Source organism: Pinus tabuliformis, chromosome 9, assembly GCF_031772625.1.
Source record: "Pinus tabuliformis cultivar Carrire ecotype Pingquan chromosome 9, CPIR1, whole genome shotgun sequence".
Taxonomy (NCBI): domain Eukaryota; kingdom Viridiplantae; phylum Streptophyta; class Pinopsida; order Pinales; family Pinaceae; genus Pinus; species Pinus tabuliformis.
In genome coordinates this window covers 1,042,277,739-1,042,285,922 of record NC_142307.1, presented here as the reverse complement: position 1 = coordinate 1,042,285,922, position 8,184 = coordinate 1,042,277,739, and positions in this window count along the sequence as shown.

Below are 8,184 nucleotides of genomic sequence, written 5' to 3'. Positions count from 1 at the left end.
CCACCTCTAGGCATTACTGTATATCTCGCTATTCACTGGTCAAGGATTCCTAGGCCCACCGAGGCAACACAAAATTCGGCTTTACCACAACCCATAATTCAGTTCAGGGGTTACTAAGATAAGGCTTTACCACAATCCGCAGTTTGATTTAGGGATCCCTAGGGCATGTGTTCTTTCTTTCAGAGATCCACCTCACTCAGTTTCGAATTCATCGGACAATTTAGCTCAACCAAAACATGAGAACCCCATCACACCATGGCTATCCAAAAATGGCAACGTTAGGTTGAAAAACATTGTCACACTTGGCAAAAACTATGCCCATAACAACGAGAGAACCAACACATGCATAACCATGCATGCCAAAACTAGCAAGGAAATCACACATGCAAATCGATACCTGCAAATAATTCCGCTGTAGTTGCCTGATCGTGCTCTTCCTTGCTTGATGCTTGCTTTCCTTTGCTTTTCTTGAGCCAATGTTGAAGAGCTCTAATAAACTCTAAGTGTCTAAGAGTGAGAGAGAGAGAGAATAGATAGAGAGCTCAAAAATTGAACTGATAAAATGTACGAATTGATCCTTAGACACTTTTTTTTATATTAATGAAGCCTTTATTTTATTCATTTTTCATTATTTTCCTTCATTTTCTGCCTCACTTGCAACTTGTGACCTTTCACTTTCATTTTCTCCTAATTTCCATTATTTTCATAAATAAAATGCCAATTAATGCTTCATGCTTTTCCAAAGCATTCGCTAATTTCTTTAGCTAGAGTAAACCAATTGCATATCCACAATATGATGTTTTTCCCAACATCTAACTTTGAACAAGTGTCCCATAACCGTGGTTATTATTTTGCCTTTATTAATTTTATTTATATGGAATTTTTACCAGGGTTGTTACAGAACCCTCCCTTGTGGGGAAACACCGTCCTCGGTGTTCAATCACATCTACAACCAATAAAGATTGCTGTAAGCAAAACATACTGCCTATGGAGCTTTATAACTTAGTTCGATGTAGTGTTTGCAATGATCAACCTGCTTAAAAGCGAACCAACATAATATAACCACATGACAACCATAATGATATGACACCCATACAACTTATTGAAGCTTTATAACACAACTCATAATGGTATTTACATCCATATACATATGTACATATATAAAAAACATCACACCAAAACATATACCAATTTTTTTTTCTCAACTAGTGAATAGAGAATGATACATAGCCCACATTTGATCCACCATCTCCTATGTAGCTTTATCAGGCCCAAAGTGTTTCTACTGCACTTTAACTTGCTTGATTGCTTGGTTCCATAGCATGATCATCTTTTTTTGTAGTATACACGGAGGTTCTAAATGGAATTCTCCATCTGACTCCACCTGCAATACGAACCAATCAATCACATGATCAACTTCTTTAATATATTTCTTAAGCAATGACACGTGGAAAACATCATGGAATTTCAGTGTTGGAGGCAGTGCAAGTTGATAGGCTAATGGTCCAATCCTTCAAGAACCTTGAAAGGTCCACAAAATCGAGGTGTCAACTTGGCACACGATCCAATCCACAATGAGCTCTTCTTCGACTTGATGCGCAAATACACCTGCTCCCCAACCTGAAACTCCTTATACAATTTGTTCTGATTTGCATAGTTTTTCTACCTGTCCTGTGTTGCCTTCAGATTATTCTTGATAATCTGCATTTGTTTTTCAATCTCTGTCAACATATCCGGTCCAGTCAACACCCTATTCATTGGATCACTCCAACTGATGGGAGTATTACAACTCTGCCCATACAATGTTTCGAACGAACTCATCCTCAAAGATTCCTGATACCCATTGTTGTAAGCAAACTCAATCAGTGGAAGATATTCTTCCCGCTTCTGTCATTGATGCATCACATACATCCTCAACATATCCTCTAATATCCTGTTGACCCTCTTTTTCTGTCCATCTGTCTGTAGATGATAAGTTGTATTGAAGGCCAACTTTGTCCCTAAACCTGCAAACAACTCATTCCAAAACTTGGAAGTGAGTTTAGCATCCATGTATGACACAATCTTTTTCGGAACACCATGCAAGCTCACTACATTTCTGATGAAGACTTGTGCTATATCACTAGCTGAATAAGTAGTCTTCACTGGAATGAAGTGCGCTACCTTTGTCAACCTGTGCACCATAATCATGATGGAATCATGTTGTCTAGAAGTCCTCGACAAATTTGTGATGAAATCCATGGAAATGACCTATCATTTCCACTATGGAATCACAATCGGCTATAGTAGGCCACTTGGATGCTTACATTCTGCCTTCACCTGCTGACCGTCCAAACATCTAGCTACAAACTTTGCCATGTCCCTTTTCAGATTCAACTAATAATAAAACTTCTTCACTGTTGTCAATGTATTTTGATACCCTGGGTGACCTGAATACAGTTTCATGTGAAACTCTCTCAAGAGTTTCCTTGAGGTCACTACCGCTTGATACACATCCTGTCCCTAAATCTGATTAAGCCATATGTTGTAAGACGATAGTCCACAACATGATCACTTGTACCCTATTGTAATATGTGCATAAGCTCCGTGTATCTGTCATCTTGAGCTCCTGTCTGTATTGTTATAGAGATTTTTGTGCCTTACAGCTTTAAGCATGAAATGTCCATAATCCAAGGGATCCAAAGTCCCTAAAAGTGTTGTTCCTACCCCTAGAGGAACAAGGTCAACCAATTACAGCTTCTCCCAGAAGTTTTCCACCAGAAACTACTCAGAATCAGTCAAATCAGGATCATTTCAGCTGCTCCACTAGCTACCTGCATTGCATAGCACCCCGGTACACTAGCTAGGTGCGTTGCAACGCACCTAAATGCACTACCAGGGTGCGCTGAGCGGGAAATGACAAATGGCAGTGTCATTCCGCGAGGTGGATAGACAATGGAAGCTTCCAAAATCTTCCCCAATGACACTTGCCTCACTGAGTTCGACCAAGGATGAGTAAGAGGCTCTCAGTCTCCAAGTGGAAGCAAGAACTGACAGAGAGAAGCCACAAGTCAAAACATAAGCTGACTCATCCTCTTTGCATACATCTATATATGGATCCCTCATCCCAGAGATCCAGAGGCTGGAATTTTGTACTTTGCAGAGAATTGCTGTTGGTTTTGAGATTGAGATTAGTGCATTGGGTGATTTATGCTTTGTTGGAGGTGAAGAAGGGATTCGTTTGCTGGGAGGTAGATGCTGGATCGGGACTCACTTGGTTGTATCTCCTCCTGGATTTTCTTATTATATCAATAAAACTATTTGAGTTTCTCCTACATGCTTGTGTATCAATGATGTTTTGTTATATTTGCATGTTTAGCTTAAATCTGATCCTAAGCTATTTATGAATGTAAATCTATGTCTTTGTGTAGTTTTCCTTTTCTATGATCTTGCAGGAACTTGGTGAAGCTGGGCAAGTAAGGGAGCAGGTAACGGGAAGCAAACAAAGAGGAGAGCGATTGGATCAACGAACTAGCGCAAGACACAGGTTAGTTCATCCTTCCTCTTCGTTTACATTTCATAAAGAAGAATACGAAAGTAGTTTTCCTTGTTTGTTGCTAAGGCACTGTCACACCTTAGAGTGGGATAGGGGTGTTCTGAGTAGATACTTTTCCCAACAACAAAATGGAGACTCCGCTGGGGATCGTGTCTAGTTAGTTTGTTTGTGTTTCTCTTGTTGTTTGTTTCATAAACACAGAAGTAGCAATCGAACTGCATTTGCCATTATCAAATGCAAAGTAGCTGCTACTTCAATCCACTCACTAGGATTTGTTTATGATTTGAACAGTTGATCCACAAATTCTCTAATTGCCCTTTGTGATAGCTCTTAGTCCTCCTTTAAATCATCCCTCTGATTGTACCTTACTGATTGCTTTTACTTGGCCAAAAACCATAGATTAAACTGCAAACCGTGACCCAGAACCCGGATAGAAGTCTCGTTTCTGCCCCAGTGCAGGCTCTGTGAAGAGGTTCTACATTTCAACGCAGGTCCCGAGAGGGCTACCTGCGCTGCAATTCAGTTTCTCTGTGCAACAGGTGCGCTGATCAAGCTTTGCATTGTGCAGCTGAGGTTCTTTGCTTCATTTTGTTCAGTTTTATCTCTGATTTTTGCAGCCTGTTATCAGTGTGTGTACCTATCTGAAAACCCCTTTTCTTTGCCTTAATTCCGCCTCAGTTGTATAAAAGAAACTGTATTTGTTTTTGTGTATTTGTTACGTCATTTACAGTTTCCCATTGCAAAAGTAAACTGGTCATACTGTCGCCCTTAGATCTAGATCTGTCATAAGTGTCGTTTTGATCTTAGGAGAAAGTTTGTTTGCTGTTGACAGTTGATTACGCTTTTACTTTTGTCTTTGGTTTGAATTTGTGAATTTCTAGTGTCGAAACAAGTGTTTACTTCAAAATCATAAAGTGTCGTAATCGTCTCTACTTTTTGATTTCGAAAAGAAGCTTGTTTGTGTTTTTTCACTTGAAATCGAATTCAAATTTGTACAACTTTCTTTTTAGGCATCAATATTAAGAAAGTTAAAAAAAAATACATGCACAAGTGCATTTGTATTTTGACAGTTTGTATGGCTTGATTTAGGAAAAGTGCATTTACAGTGTGCTCTTTGCTCTTTGAGAAAAGATTGTGTCTTTCTTTTCCCCTTGTAGCTAGGATTTTCATTGTTGAAAAGAGATAAAAGCTTGCTTATCATCTTTAGATTGCATTTAGGAATTACATCTACATCTCGTGGTGATCCAAAAAGGCAAACTTCTAAGAAAGATCAACCTAAAATAAATTCAATGAACTTAACAACGCTTTGTAACTTAACGCACAACATCTAGAGGTCTAGGCTAGAGACATGTTCCGGCGTCGTAAAGCCTGGTAACTGTTGTCCTCACTGATGGTTGGGTGATTCCTCCACTGTGAGACGATAAGTGCCAGTACGGATTGTGCTCCCACGTACCGTCAAGTATATATTGGGAGACCCCTATAGGCATAAAACCTTTATCCATAGGAAACCGTGTCGGCTGCCCTACTGATCGCAATGCACTGAACACAGCATTCGGGAAGATTGACCGCCCGTACCCTAAAAAGTATTCTGCGGTTTTGCGATTGGTTTGGCACACCCTCTACCTAGATCTCCAGAGCAGTCCCTTTCGTTCCTTTTCAGACTCCTTAACAGAAAAGGTCCATCTGAGCACTTCAGGCTCATTAAAAATCGAAGGAGACTAGAGTCATCTTTTGTTTTTTCTCGACTCTTTAAAACTGAAAAAACAAGTTGTGTCTAAAGCGTGTAAAATTCATTTAATTCGGAAACATATTTCCCCTTTTGTATTTTAGTTGATCGAGTAATCCGCAATCATGGAAGAAAGTCAATTGAAACCCCGTCGTTCGCGGAGGCTTACGAGTCAACCGTCTTTGTCTCCAAAATCAAAACCAGTACGGACAAAGCGAACTCGTTTAACCGGTTCCAAATATCCTATTAAAGTTAGAACAAGTGTTCCAACAACATCCGAGATTTCGGTTACTCCGAACATTTCTGGAAACCCTGCCTCTACAGAGGAAGTTCAACAGCCAAGAGGGATAGTGATACTTATCCTAGTCTGAGAGTAAACACTTGTGTTACTGAACCAGTTCCATCCACAACCGGTTCAGAGAGTCTTGCTCTTCAAACATCTATCGCTGTCGATTCAACCCCTTCTTTGGCACCAGAAATATTTTACGGACCTGACGGTCTTCCCCTTCCACCTGGTTTGATTGCGATTGAAGAAATTGTAGAAGATCCTCAAACAAGTACTCCAACGCACTTTGGAGTCGGGGTCACTCTATTCCCTTCTTCATCAAAAGTGAGTCTACCACCAGTGGAAGTTCCTGTAGAATCGCTAGGTAATCTTTTGGATAGACTCCAAATGTCTGAACAACCGTCAACATCTAGGACTGTGTCGACTGACATAGCGACAGCAGAAATCCCTGCCGTCACTCCGACAATGTTCGCCGGCATACCATCTGTCCCAACTAGCTCTCAACCGCTAGAAAGAGCCGCCTCAGGGGCTATTTCGACAGTATGGTCCGTTCCTGTTTGTTCCTCCAGAATAATATCCGGCAACTCTTATGTTGAGTCTCAACAAATTGATCCATTTGGAGGTCAATTTGGGCAATCCAGTCCCCAAGGGCAGCCAATCCCCTTGAATTCCGGATTACCACCGTATGGGGGGCAGTATGCCCTTTCATTACCCCCTCCGGGAGGATATCCATACGAGAGTTCACAACAATATTCAGGTTGCACTGGAATCACCTCAAGTGGTTGGATACCTATGCTACCTCAACAACCAAGAGTTGTGTATTCAATGCAACAATGTGTACCTATGTCGAACATCCCGACTACACCAGCTATTGTGACGGTGTCACAGGTTCAAACGCTGCCTGTTGTATGCCAACCTCATATTTCTCAGGTTGTAATGCAACAGCCCCTTGACCCTGTGACTCAACCACAATCACACACTAGTGGGGCGACACAGGTCCAGACGGGTACAATTACCCCACACCTTGGTCCAATGGTTAGTATAGCGCAACAACACATGGCTTCACAACCGTAGCTGGTGCAATACCAACAACCACAATTCCAACAAGCATACCAAGGTTCTGAGTAGCAGATCTTTGAAAACAGTGGACAGCCGTACATTTAGAACGGTCAAAATCAACCATTTTACAATGGTCATGTCCACCAACCGTATCAGTCATACCAGCATCAACTACATTATGCTGGTATGCAAAGGCCAACTGCTCAGGCGATTCCATCGTATCCTGGGTATGCTTCACCTAACCTGAATCAACAGTTACTGTTCGTGGCAACTTTAGAGTTACCTGATTTACACCGGTTAACAAACGATCCAATTGCTTACGCCCCTTGGTGGCCAGCGATTCCACATAAACTTCCATCAGATATTCCTAAATTTAATGGAAATCCGGGTGAAGATCCATCGAATCACGTGATGACATTTCATCTATGGTGTTCATCAAACACCCTAAACGATGATTCGATAAGGCTTCACCTTTTTCAGAGGACGTTGATGGGTCCAACGGAAAAATGGTATATTGAATTGCCTAGAGCTTCGTTCGACAACTTCAGTACCTTAGCCACGACTTTTTTAACCCATTTTCAATTACCAATAAGGTATGAAACGAGAACAGAACTCCTTACCAACTTCAAACAGACAACGACCACTCACATATCTGATCATATACATGAGTGGCGACGTCGTCGTAGGATGGTAAAAACGTACATTCCCGATCAGCTATTAGCTGAATGGTTTATCAAGTCGTTATTACCTTCCATCATGGAAGATGTGGCAAAGGGGGGAGTCGTAACGGAAGAGCAAGTTATAGCTCGTGCGCAATATCTGGACTTAATCTATACTCAGTCCGGCACGCTCTACGACAAAATACCCGACGCCCCTAGACCGGAATTCTCAATTCCCCCTCCTCCTAAATCGAACAATGACTCTCACGTTGGCAATGGCGTGATTGGCAAAACAGACACAAAATCGACAAAGGCTACATCTAAGAAGGCCCGTAAGATTTCAGATCAAAATGCAAAAGACAAACTTCTTGCTTCGGAAGTAAATTCCGTATCGACAGATAAGGGCAAAGAAGCCAAACAACCAGGAAGCAAGAAGAAACAAGGCAAAGGGAAGAAGAAGAAACAGGATGAGGCATCTCCTGAAAAACCTTCTTCAAACCCTCCCGGAAATAGGAAACCCCCTACAGGATGTCACATATGTGATGAGGATCACTGGACCTCACAATGTCCATACAAAGCTGAGCTTAAGAGATTCTTTAAAAGTTCGAAAACCTCAGCAGTGTTAACCGGTCCGTTTCCGAATCCAGGAACAAATATGGTTGAAAGTGGAAATGCTTCCCCTTCTCAAGTGCTAATGTTGTCAATTTCGAAGCAACAAAATGATGCTTTGATCTCGACAAGGAACAAAGATTATGGGAATCCTCAACTGTTGAACAACAAGGATAAAGATCAACCAAGTAGTTAGACAACAACTTCGACAGAAGTTGTACCACCCATCATTCCTGAATTAACAATAAAACCGCTGAAGGGAGTAGTACACAAGTCGACATTTAATCCCCACGCTAGAGTGGCGCAGCAT